This window comes from Lepidochelys olivacea (assembly GCF_965140295.1).
Source record: "Lepidochelys olivacea isolate rLepOli2 genome assembly, chromosome: 16".
NCBI lineage: Eukaryota > Metazoa > Chordata > Testudines > Cheloniidae > Lepidochelys > Lepidochelys olivacea.
The window spans coordinates 16,000,160-16,012,467 of NC_140426.1; the positions used below are offsets into that span (position 1 = coordinate 16,000,160).

Sequence of the window (12,308 nt, forward strand, 5' to 3'; positions counted from 1 at the left end):
GAATTCTTAATGGACGTGCAAGCCTGTCTCAAGGTCATAGGAAGGGGTCCACCTTCAGGGATGGCCCCTCCCTCTGTCGCACCAATTGCTTCAACTTGTAGGGCACCTGCCTGATGGTCCCCCAAATGTTTCTACATCATGTTTGGGGAGGCAGGTCCTCTTTCTGCCCCTTTGTCATATTGTCTGCCCCGCCGCGCTTCACAGGATTACTGAAGCTGCTAGTAGCTGCTTGCAGAGCCAGTGGTAGTGATCATGTTTTGCATCCATCTGGGTCGCTTGTGTCTACGGACAGAGACGGACTCCAGTGGGAAGCCCCCATGGTGACATCAGTGCAGTAAGGACTGCACGGCAAAAATCTTTTGGCCATCCTCTCTAGGAGGTACTGGCAGTTGGTTCCCACCAGTACAGCTAGACTGGGATTTCTGGTAAAGGGGTGGCATTTCTGTGACTCTCAGCCTGTTCTTTGCTTTAAATCCCTCCCTGGGGCCTTGCACATTCCAGACCTATGGAGAGCAGAGATGGGTTGGGGGGGAAAGGCCCTTGAGGCAGAAGGCCTGAAAGGGGAAGGTCTGAAAACTCTTCTGAGACAAACTAGGGTGGAAAGGAGGACAGAGAAGAGAAAGGGGAGGTTGGAAGGGAGCAGGGAGGAAAGGTAAGGAGGAGTGGGGGAATGGGGTCTGTCGTCTCCTACTCTCTTTTCCTCCATTCTCTTCTTTCTTAACAACTCTCTTTTCCCTTTATCCTTGTCCCTTTTGCCCTTCCACTCCTCACGGCTTCCCTCGAGCAGTCTTATTCCTTCCCTTCTCTGGGTGGCTGGTATTTTACAGACAGGATAGCCCCTTCCATCCAGAGCTCAAGAAGGAGGCTGGAGGGGAAGCAGGCTGCCCACAGGAGAAACTTGACCTCTGGGTCAAGTAGGGGAGAGAGGTTCTGGGGCTGACTAGCTGTGTCCCTCCGTATGAAATCCTAGATCTTGCCTGGGGCTGACAGTGGTGCTGTGACTAGTGACAGGGTACCTGGTATGCAGGGAAAAGTGTCTGTTACAGTGTCTAGTTATAGGGGCAGGGGACTGGGCACTATATACCCTGGATTGTGAGTCTTCCTGACTCTGTCACTTATTCCTTATGTGGCCTCAGTTTTCCCATCTGTAAAAAGGGGTTAAAACTACCTACTACCTGTCTGCCAAGATTGCTGTGAGGCCCTCAGATGAAAGACCACCACAGTGCCCAGTGTCGCTGTTCTTTGTCTCCCTGGTGGGTTGCGTGGAGCCTCAGGTTGCCATAAGGACACCAGGGCTGAGTTTGGCCAGACCACTGGGATTGTTGCTGGGAAGAAGCTGACCTGGCCCTTGTTCTCAGGTGTCCATGGTTCCGAGCCGCCCCTGCTCTCGCCCTGCCCTGTGCCCAATGCAGCACATCAGCATCAGTCCCCTTCTCCACCGCCTCTGCACACCTCCTCCCTTAGCCCCCAGTTTTGCCACTGCTCCAACTGGTTCACCCACTGCCGGGGCTGGCCAGGGGGAATTACAGGGAAGTGGCTGAACACTACCCTGGCTAATGGGGCTTTACCCCACCCTCCTGGACAGCCCCCCCGCCCCCCTTTTCAGCCCAGCCCAGCCCAGCAATCACCTTGGTCGGGCTCCAAGCTCTTCTGCGTATGCTCTACTGTCTACTGCGTATTTTGCTTGCCCACTCCACGGGGTAAGTTGTGCTGGTATTTGCCTGGAGGGCTGGGGGAGGCGGAGGGCGACTGAGAGAGACCCTGGCGCTGGCAGGAGACTAGCTCTCTGCTGGTAGGGTATTTTTTCTTTCATTTTTTTCTCTTTGTTAAGCTCCCTTTCAGCTGCAATGGCAATGCCTGGGTGTTCTGAGCTGACAATAATTGCTGCAGTCTAGACAGTGTCTGGTATGAGGCACACGGAATCAAAGAGGCCCCTTCTCTCGCTGTGACTTTCACACATGCTCCCTTGGTTGGTCTCCTTCTTTCTCATATGTTTCCTTGGTCTCTCTCTCTCTCTCTCTTTCTGTTTTTTTTTTGTTTTTGCCCCCCTCTATTTGCCTCTCACATAGGCAGAGGAGAGAATGCAGCAGTGTCTCTTGCCCTCCCCCCTCTGTCTGTCTCTCCTGTGTTCCCTTCTTTTTGTCCTCTTGCACGCTCTCTCTTTCTCGTATACCCTCCTCTCTCTCTTTCCTCCACCCTCTGCTTCACATTCTTCACTCCCAAACCTAGGTGGAGAAGCTGATTCACTCTGTAGGAGGACAAGAGTGAGCGGGTCAGGCTCTCCCTTTTAGAAGGGATGTAACTCTTTCTTTGCCTGCTCAATTTTCACTCTCTTTATCCTCCACTGCCTGACTCCCCCGACTTGAGCCTGAGCACAATTTGTTGCTTGGCACAATTGTCCAAAAGCTGCCAAGTCCATTATTTGCAGCAGGCAGAGCCAGCACTCGGTGCACAAGACCTGGCCATTAAGCTCTCCACTCTGCCAGCTCCCACCGGGGCTGGGTTATTCTCTCTTCCTTCAGACCAGAGGTTCCCACCTGGTATTGCTATTGTAATAAGACTGTGGGAGGAGAGAGAGCCATCCAGGGACCTTCAGCCCGATGGCAGGGTGCCCAAAAAAACGGCAAATCGTGCACAAAGCTAATCAGCTGCAGGGGTTTATATCTGTTGAGTTCAAATGACTAGCGGGTTCTGTAGGTCCAGGCAAATCTTAGCACCAGGTGTATTTAACTTTGTTAGAAATACTGATGACCGTGTAGCTGCATGTTTGGAGTGGCTGTGACACCCTGCCAAGTGGCCAGTGAGGACCTCGTCACCACAAATATTGGGCACCCCAAGCTTAATCGGGATGGCCACCCATCCTGTATTTCAAGAGACGTTCCTCATTTGGTGCCTAATGTTCCATGACCCTATTGGACAAACAAAGTATATTCCCAAGCAGCAATCGTACACAGGTCATATGATGTGCCATTGTGGGGCGCTGTCCCTGAGAAATAGACTTTTGCCCTGTCTTTTTCGTATCCTTATTCTTCATCTCCTTGACACATAGGTGGTTACCCTAGGCCTATTGGATACCCATCTGTGGTTCCCAGTACCTGCCTGCTCTTCTAAATGAACCTGGAGTTCCCACAGATTGCTACAGGGTGGCTTCTGATACGGGTGTTGGGCCATTGGTGTTTTACCTTTCTGGCTGCAGTGAGAATATTACAAGCTAAGTAGCAAAGATTAAGAGAGTCTATTTGCTGCCTCCCCTTCAGATGCATGTGATTGCTGCAGGTCGTCTTCTTGACAGAGCCCTTGGTTAAAGAGAATAAACCCTCGTGAACAGTTTGACATCCATTCCCAGACTGCAGCCGGCTCGGGACAGGATCGCCCATGCTCCAGCACGCTTGCCTCATGGCAGCACTTCCCTTCTCCCAGCCCACCCTGCATGGGCCACGGCAATCATTGTGCAGCATCTTTTGGAGCTCAGTGCACAACCCCAGGCAAGCATGCAGCTCCTCTGCTATAAAGCCCGTCATGTGCCTGCTGACGTAATGTTGATCATATACCACAAAAAGCAAATCTCTTTCTGGGGTGTATTTACCGGCATGTCGTGTGTAAGACACGAGAAGTAATTGCCCCACTCTAGTTGGCAGCGGGGAGGGCTCAACTGAAGCACTCCGTCCAATTCTGGGTGCTGTACTTTGGGAAAGATGTGGGCAAATTGGAGACAGTCCAGAGGAGAGCACCAGAAATGATAAACGGTTTAGAAAACCTGACCTATGAGAAGAGATTAAAGAAACGGGGCACGTTTAGTCAAGATTGAGGGGGGACCTGAGGACAATCTTCCAATATATTAGGGGTGTTATAAAAAGTCTAGTGATCAATTGCTCTCTATAGCCATTAAAGGTAGGACAAGAAGTAATGAGCTTAATTTTCAACATGGGAGATTTAGGTTAGATATTGGGAGAAATTTTTGAACTCTAAGGGTAGTTAAGCTCTGGAATAGGTTTCCAAGGTGGGTGTGGAATCCCCCTCATTAAGGGTTTTTAACACCCATCAGGGATGATCTAGGTTTACATGGTCCTGCCTCAGCACAGGAGCTTGGAGAGGTGACCTCTCAAGGTCCCTTCCAGCCCTACAATTTCTATGATTCGATCCCACATTAGGAATTGAATGTGGGGGAAACACCTCCCTAGCATTCATAGAATCCACCCTCTAAAGGCTTCACTCAGGGACTCTGTTCGTCCATTCCAGCTTTCTAGCCAATCAGAGGGACTATAATTCCCTGGCCATCCACCCAGTGACATGTCTGGGCTTTGTGCCAGGGCTCTGTGGCACACGTGATGCTCACAAAAGGGTTAATTTGTATGAGGCAGCTGCTTGCACAAGCAGCCTGCCCTGTGCCCTGGGGGGTAAGATCAGCCAGTTAGAATGTGATCCGATGAAGTAATGCTTGTAACTTGAGATCCTGCTGGGGCGAGTCGGTAGGTGGAGTTACTGTGGAACCCGATAGAACTGGAATTCGCCCTCTGCAGCCTGCTTGGGCAGTTTCAATGAAGCTCAGTGGAATTTGACTCTCTCATTCAATGCAATCAGCTGATGTTTTCCTAGCTTGACAATGGACTTCTAATAGCCCCTGATCTCTGGCCAAAAGGCCCTTTCCCCATAAGGCTCTAATGATAATTAATAGCTCTTCTATAGCGCGTTTCAGGCTGATCAGAATCCCGGTACATCACGGAGACCCGCGTTGACGAACAAAACACTCCTGACTCCCAATTTAATAACATTATTTCCTGTAACAGCAGTACTCCTTCTCCTGCTCGGCCCCAGCCACTCCAATCCCTTTCTCAGGTCTCTCTTGCTTTGGATTGGGAGAGATCGATATGTTCTATGGGTTGGCGTGGTATGCTAGTCCTGCCCCCAGCAGCAGCGGGCAGGCATGGGCATACATTGGCCGCTGGGGCTCACTCACTCACAAGCTGCTGCGGCCGGGTGGGGGAAGAGGATGTCGACAGACTCCATGGTGGTTCCAGGCATCTCTGTAGCTCTAGGCTGGGAGCGTGGCTGCCGAGCACATCCAGCAGAGACGCCTCAGGGAGGTGGTGGCATGTGCCCCTGACCAACCCCAGAGCTCCCGGAAATGAATTGGAACATGTCGGTAACTACGGCGCTTTTCACCAGTACATTGCAAAATGCTTGGCCAAGGGCGTCAGTATCGTTATCCGGGACGCAGAGGCCCAGGGAGGTGAAACGACTTGCCCAAGATCACCCAGCAGGGCCGCAGCAGAACTAGGATTAGATCCTGGGAATTCTCTTTCTCGAGGGCATGGCTGGCGGGCCTTGCTCATTGCTCCGGGTCTAACTGATTGCCATATACGGGATGAGGAAGGAATCCCCCCACCCCGGTCAGGTTGGCAATGACCCAGGGAGGCGGGGTTCATCTCCCTCTGCAGCATGGAGCGTGGGGTCACTTGCTACGATCACTCAATATCTCCGACCATTTCCTGCCATTGCATTGGCCTCGAGCAGTGGTGCACCTCCATCTCTCCTGTTCTCTGCCTGTGACATGCAGTAGTTTAGTGTCCTCAGGACTGTAACACTTGGTCTAATTCTGGTTGTTGACTTTGTTTGGAGGTGGCTGGGTGGTATTTGGTGGCCTATGATATATAGGAGGTCTGATTAGATGATCTGGTGGCATGGGCAGCAGGTGAACCTTCGCTTTGGAGAGCTGGCCTGCTGGCCCCATCCCTTCTGCCTGCCGGCCCCATCCCCCAGATGCCGGAGCCCCGAAACCCGGCCCCCATAACAGGAGGAGCCCTGAGTCTCCCGTAGCCACAACCAAAGGAGCCCAGGCTCGCCCCCCCAGCTCCTCCCAGGCCAGCCCCCCCAGCCCCTGCGCTGGGCTAAGTTGAACCTCCCCCTGAGCACTGGATCGAGCCACTCTTGCCTAAGTACCCCGCCTGAGCTCTGAGCGGAGCCGCTCCTCCCCGGTCGAGTGCCAGGCAGAGCCGACAACCCCAGTGCCCGGTCAAGCTACCTCACTTCCCTGCCAGACCCCCATGCCCACAGCATCCTTTCTCACTCCCCTGCCCCCGAGGAGAAGTGACTCATCGAGCAGCAGGGACCAGAGCTGGAGATGGAGTGCAGGTAGGCACTGGCAGACGGCAGCAGGAGGGTGGGGCCTCGGAAGGGGCGGGGCCACCGCGGCCCAGATGTCCCTTGTGGACGGCTGCGCCAGGCAAGGCTCTGCCCTTCCTGGCCTATTATACCAGCCACCCATTTCTGGCGTCCCTTCTTTGACTCTCTGACTCTGTTATACCGATATGATTAGAGACCTCGAGCTGTGAGAGTGCAGCAAACAGCCTTGTATCTGAGACAGCTTTCTAACAGACACTGTATGAAGTAAAAGAACAACAGTCCTTGACTGGACCACAGAAATAGGGCTAAAGAACCCAGCAGTGTCAGACATGACAAAATCACCCCCTAATGCCATTACATTACTTATACCTGTAAATACCTCTTATTAAAATCTGCCCCCATGGCTACATTTTGAAAGGCGGGCACCTGCTGTGCCTGCAAACGCCTCGCTCTGCACACAAAATGGGCAACTGTGCACCTGAGATCTCACTGGCAAGTGCATTTTCCCAGTCTGTGCATTGGAAAATCTGTTTCCACATGTAGCTGCAGGGGGGTGGACGGGATGGATGTGGGTGCAAATTTTGCCAGCCCAAGCAAATGTAGCTGGTAACATTTCACCGCGGTGAGAGATGCAACCAGCAGCCCCTCTCTTGAATTTTTCTTGTGCTCCTCAGCCATTTCCAGAGAGCCAATCATTGCTTCTATTGGAGCCCTTGAATTTAGAGATTGTCATCATCATGTGCTCATCCCAGATCCTAAGTGCTGAACTGAATCCCTCCTTCTGTGAGCCAAGGGTTGAAATGGGTGGCAGAGGACAGAGGGATGCCTAAGATGTGCTAATAGTCACCTGGGATTTCATACCCACCATTCTTATTTAATGCACTTCTGGGAGCTGCTCAGATCCTGCAGTGAGTAGAATTCTGGAGCATGTGCTCATCTTGCTGTTAAAGGATCCCTCCTGCAAGACCCTGAATTTGTGGTTCACTGGGAGGGTGTTGCAGGTGAAATCACTGGGTATTGTTTCCTTTGTGAGTTGCCTGGAGTTCAGCTGGGTTTACCCATGTAAACACCATGTTGTTGGCACTTTACTCCAATAACTGCTTAGCTGGCAATTTGCATCTCCTTACCCAATATGCTTTGCATCCCAGTTCTGCTCTGCATGATTAGTTCTCGAGAACAGCCTGATTTACTGAATATTCTGTGCCAGGATTGTTGCTAACAGGAGAGATCCAAGATGAGAAGCTTCAGGGTAAAAGAAATCCAGTGACCAAAATGTAATAAAAACAGGGTTCTACGTGCTCTGAAAAATTCTCCATTTTGTGGGGGAGCCATACAGTCCAATCAAAGACGTAAGTAAATGTAGATGGTCATAAATGTATTATCTGCATTTCCCTCTGGTGGCTAGTGCACAAAGAAGGTAACAGCCTACTACTGCTATCTTGGAATTACTCCTTCAGTTCAAGTGGCAGAGGACTAGTTGGCCATTTGGGCTAAGCCTGACCAAACAAAATAGGTCCTTCCTGGCATGTTAGTGTAATATGTGCTTGTTTCACAGGAGACATTAAACCCAAGGGCTGACAATTTACCATCATTACAGCTCTCATGGTATTTCTCCAGGAGATTAGGGAGTGTTGACCCAGGTGTCTAAATTGCGCTGGGCTGTTCAGGGTTTCTTCTTCACTTGGTGGCCTAACCCACTGTATGGCACAGCTGTGCAGCTCTTAAACAGCTGCCGTGTCTCGCCCCAGAGTTGCCTGCCTTTCAGAGATGGGATGCAATGATCCTTACATCTCCTCTGTCTATTTCACAAGGATTGTTGTGTGACTTCTATCTTGTAATGTGCTTTGAGATCCTTGGGGGAGGAAGTGGAACTTTTTGCAATTTTGAGTTGTTTTATTTTGGTATTGCCGTGTCGGTGGGGGCAGGAGATCTTTACATTCAATTTCCGGTAGCATGCCATTAAAATAACCCAGTCCTAATGGGGATTCTTCGCAGTGATCAGGCTGAGCTTGCTAGGAAAGTGGGATTGGGTGGGAGGTTTTCATGCATGCTTAGGGCATCTGGAGTAATCTTGGGAAAATCGGCTTCAGTTGGGTTTCAGCTCTGTCCCTCCTGTCACTCCACCATGTCCTCTAGGTCTAGGGAAAATTTGAAAAAAAACAATGTCTAATCAGCCCCATCTCAGGGGAAAAACCCTCTGGGGAAAGGTGTCTGAGTTACCCTTTTTTTTTTTTTTTTAACAGCTAAGTGTTGGGGCGGGAAGCAGGGCACTGGAGGTTTATATATTCAGCACTTTGTGCACACGCTATGCAAACAGAACAGTGCACCTCTAGTTCCCAGCAGCAGCAGACAGCTCAGCTTCTTGTAAATCAGCTGCTGAGTGTAGCAGCAGTGGTCCTGGAGTTTCTGCGGGGCCAGGAGCAGGACTGGGACCTGGCAGTGCTGTGCTTTCTCTGCAGACACCTATTGAACTGGTTGGATGCTCAGGCTTGCTGTTATTGCCTTCCCTTTCCTGTTTACCTCTCCCCCACACCTCCCCCCATTTTGGGCTGCTGTAGTGCGAACTCCCAACAGAATACGGCCTCCACTGTATTTTGGTGTTTGCTAACTGAGGGGAGCGGCGGGGTTATTGATGTCTCGGGGATGCAGATCTCCCTCTCCCTCTGCAGCCCCGTCAGCTGGTGGAATCACTGCCCCACGCGCATTGGTGGGACTTGGTTCCAGGTTGCACCAGGTGTTCGCCCAGAGCCATTCCATCCCTGGGGTTAGGCAGGCCAGGCCCCGAGGCGCTGCTGCGTTTGTGCTTGCATATAAATGAGAATGATGGGGCTGGAGAGCCCAGTGCGCTCGCTGCTGCTCTGAGAGCCGTTGCTGCTTTCGTTGCCGAGTCCACTGCTTACTTTCCCTTGTCTTTGTGTGTTCGCATGGCAGTTAAGGCAGACCCTCCCTCCAAATAGGACCTGCCAGACGGCCTGTCTGGCTGGGGTCTGGTGCCGTCCGGTGCTCTGACTACTTGGCAACATGGGGCGGCTGGCTTGGCGAAGGCCAGTCAGCTAAGCTAGTCCTCATTTCCCTAACATACGCCCTGTACATTGCAGGTCGTTGGCTAGATGTGGAATGGCTCCATCCGAGCTCCAGGAAGCAAGGTTTTGAGCTTAGAGCAGGACACTGGGAGCCAGGATTTCTGGTTTCTGTCCCTGGCACTGACTTGCCCTGTGACCTGGTACAAGTCACTTTTAAAAGTATTGCTATTTGGAAAAGGTTGTTTTTAAGACTATAATGGGGCAAAGTCAACCTTGATGTCACCTCGGTGACTCCAGTGGAGTGAGACCAGGGGATAAATTTGGCCCAGTATTATACATATTATTATTAATTTGTATGATGGTAGCACCTAGAGGCCCTAAATGAAATCGGGGTCCTGTTGTGTTCGGTGTTGTACAGACAGACAGTAAGGGACACAGTGCCTAGCACAATGTGGCCCTAATCTCTAGGTGTTACCACAATACAAATAAATACCAATACTTAATAAAGAGCTGATCTAAATAGACAAGCCAGACAAAGGGTTGGAGGGGAAATGGGCAAAGAGAGGGGATGTGACTTGCCCAAGGTCACGCTGCAACTCGGTGGCAGAGACAGGAACAGAACCCAGGTGTCTGGAGTCCTAGTCCAATGCCTGACATGCATAGTGATTTCCATCTATTACTAAAAATAGTTTTTCGGTTGCTCTTAATGTATCTTATGTGACCTTCTACAAAACACTGATTTGTCCAGCTAAACATGGGAAATTACTGAACAAAAGCGCAGCACAAAGGAATACTAGTAACTAAGCCCTGGTCTACACTGGGGAGCGGGGGGGGGGCGGGATCAATCTAAGTTACGCAACGTCAGTTACGTGAATAACATAGCCGAAGTCGACGTACTTAGATCGACTTACCGTGGTGTCTTCACCGCGGTGAGTCGACTGCTGCCGCTCCCCCATTGACTCTGCCTGCACCTCTCGCCGAGCTGGAGTACAGTAGTCGAGGGGATAGCGTTCGGGGGTCGATTTATCATGTCTAGACTAGATGCGATAAATCGATCCCCACTGGATCGATCGCTGCCTGCCGATCTGGTGGGTAACGTAGACATACCCTTAGGGACTAGACTTTCTTTGCTGGCTCCACTTCCCTGCCATGAGTTGTGGGTACTGAGTTAATACCTCGCCACATGACAGGAGTCGCTCCCCACTCTATTTGTTTTTATGTGAGCTTCTTTATCACCTAAAATAAAAATCAAAATATCCAAAACTCACAGGCAAATCCTGATGTTTGACTTGGACTTTCCAAGATGCAAGTCTGAGTTCAGCTACCCACTGGTCCTACATACAAGGCCTGGCTTCTCACTCTTCCTCTCTGATTCTATGATCATTGCCCCCGTGGTACCTGAGCGCCTCACAGTCAGTGCTGAATTTATCCTCACAGCTCCCCGCGAGGCAGGACAGTGCTGATATCCCCACTGTATAGATGGGAACCTGAGGTACTTAATAAATCAAGGGTAACAGTTCCAACGCGCCTATTTGATTTGGGGCCTGAAATCCCATAGACTTTAGGCTCCTAAGTCACTTAAGTGCTTTTGAAAACATTACCCTAATTCCCATTGACAGTTAGTGAAGCAAATGGAGATATAAGAGTGGGAAAAAGCCAAAGACAGAAAGCTGATAAATTTGAGTTGGAAGTGGAGAGGGGTCCAATGGAGGTTTCAAAGAGGGGCTCGGAGCAGCGAACAAAGAAGCAGGGATCTGGACAGGTTGCAGAGACGCAATCAGGAGAGTTTGCAACATCTAGAGGAGAGATAGCTGGAGTGTGGGCAAGGGTTATAAGGCAGAAGGACAGAGAATACAGGAGATTTTGGAGATGTTGTATAGAAAGAAGCGACTGTGTTTGGTAATCGCCTGAATGTGGAAAAGGAGAGATGTCAGAAGTCGGTGGAACCAGGAACCTTACAAGGGAAACAAGGAAAGATCTAGAAATAACCCGACATTACTACCACGTCCAGAAAAAAATAAACAATAGAGGAAAAAGCCAGACAAGACTTGAACCTCTGGCTTTAACACTCACAAACAAGTCAGTTAAATCGTGAGCTGTCTGGGACAGGGACCATCGCTCGCCATGTGTCTGTGCCTACCACGCGGCGTCTCTGAACACTGCCACATTGACTATTAGAGTGATTATAAAAGAGGAAAAGACACAAAGTGGTGACAAGATTTGAACTTTAAAATAAACATCTTAGTAAGATGTCTCTTGTCACGTATACGTTGGGTGCTGTCAGTGTGCTTGGGGCTGTACAAAATGTACAGGAAAACACAGTCTCAGTAAACACCCAACCAAATCCTGAAATTCTTGCTCCATTTGTACTAGGACCTTGTTTGGACAGATTTCCCATTGAAGGCCAGCAGGCCAGTTCCAGGGGTCACTCAGCATTTGCTCAACCCTTACTCAAGAAACCACCTCTGAAATATAATGGGAATTTGCTTAAGGGGAGAGTACACAGTGATGGTGTGACTGGGCTACCCTCATTCCTGCTGGTTAACACTCAGACAAGCAGGTCCACTGACGGTCATGTGAGGAAGTGCCCACTGCAGTGAGGCAGAATTGCACAGTCTAGCCATGAGTAAGGACTTCAGGATTTGACCCTGAGGCAATGGATGAAATTTTCAGTGGTGTTTAAAGGAATTGGGCCCCCAACTTCCACTGATTTTCAGTGAGTTGGGCATCTAAATCCCTTAGGTGCTTTGGAACCACCCACTAAGAACAAGGATGACAGAGGTGATCAGTAAGGGGAACCAGACCCAGCATGAAAGAAATTGCTTGGAAACAGTGAGAAGGGAGACACAGAAAAACAACAGTTCCCTGCAGTGCTGGACAACAAGGACAAAGAAGTTACTGCCAAGCCAGAGGGCATCATGAAACTCAAGAGCTTTAAGCAAAGCTCTTCTTCAGTGTCAATTTCATTCTCCAACTTTTATTCACGACATCTTTTATTCACACCAATGTGATTTTACCTTATGTGGGGAAAAACTGATGATATTTTATCACATAACCGTCTATGACATGACCTACTTGAAGTCATGGTAGCAACAGCTGCATGGGTGTCCTGAGACCAAGGAAAAGCTGGAGGTTCAATAGATGGGATAATAGATGGTGAAT

The 12,308-nt window shown here is 50.2% G+C and overlaps 1 protein-coding gene across 2 annotated transcripts in view; it reads left to right on the forward strand.

Moving 5' to 3' along the window:
• The window catches only part of NTMT1 (N-terminal Xaa-Pro-Lys N-methyltransferase 1), a 102,240-nt gene that overhangs the window by 20,208 nt on the left and 69,724 nt on the right, over positions 1-12,308 (forward strand). The window contains exon 1 of one of the 2 annotated variants that reach the window (XM_084649976.1): positions 1,682-1,700. The exons of the other annotated variant lie outside the window; for it this stretch is intronic. The gene's annotated coding sequence lies outside the window, so the exon portion shown is untranslated. Of the gene's footprint in view, positions 1-1,681; positions 1,701-12,308 lie in introns of those variants that run through there. 2 annotated transcript variants of the gene reach the window in all.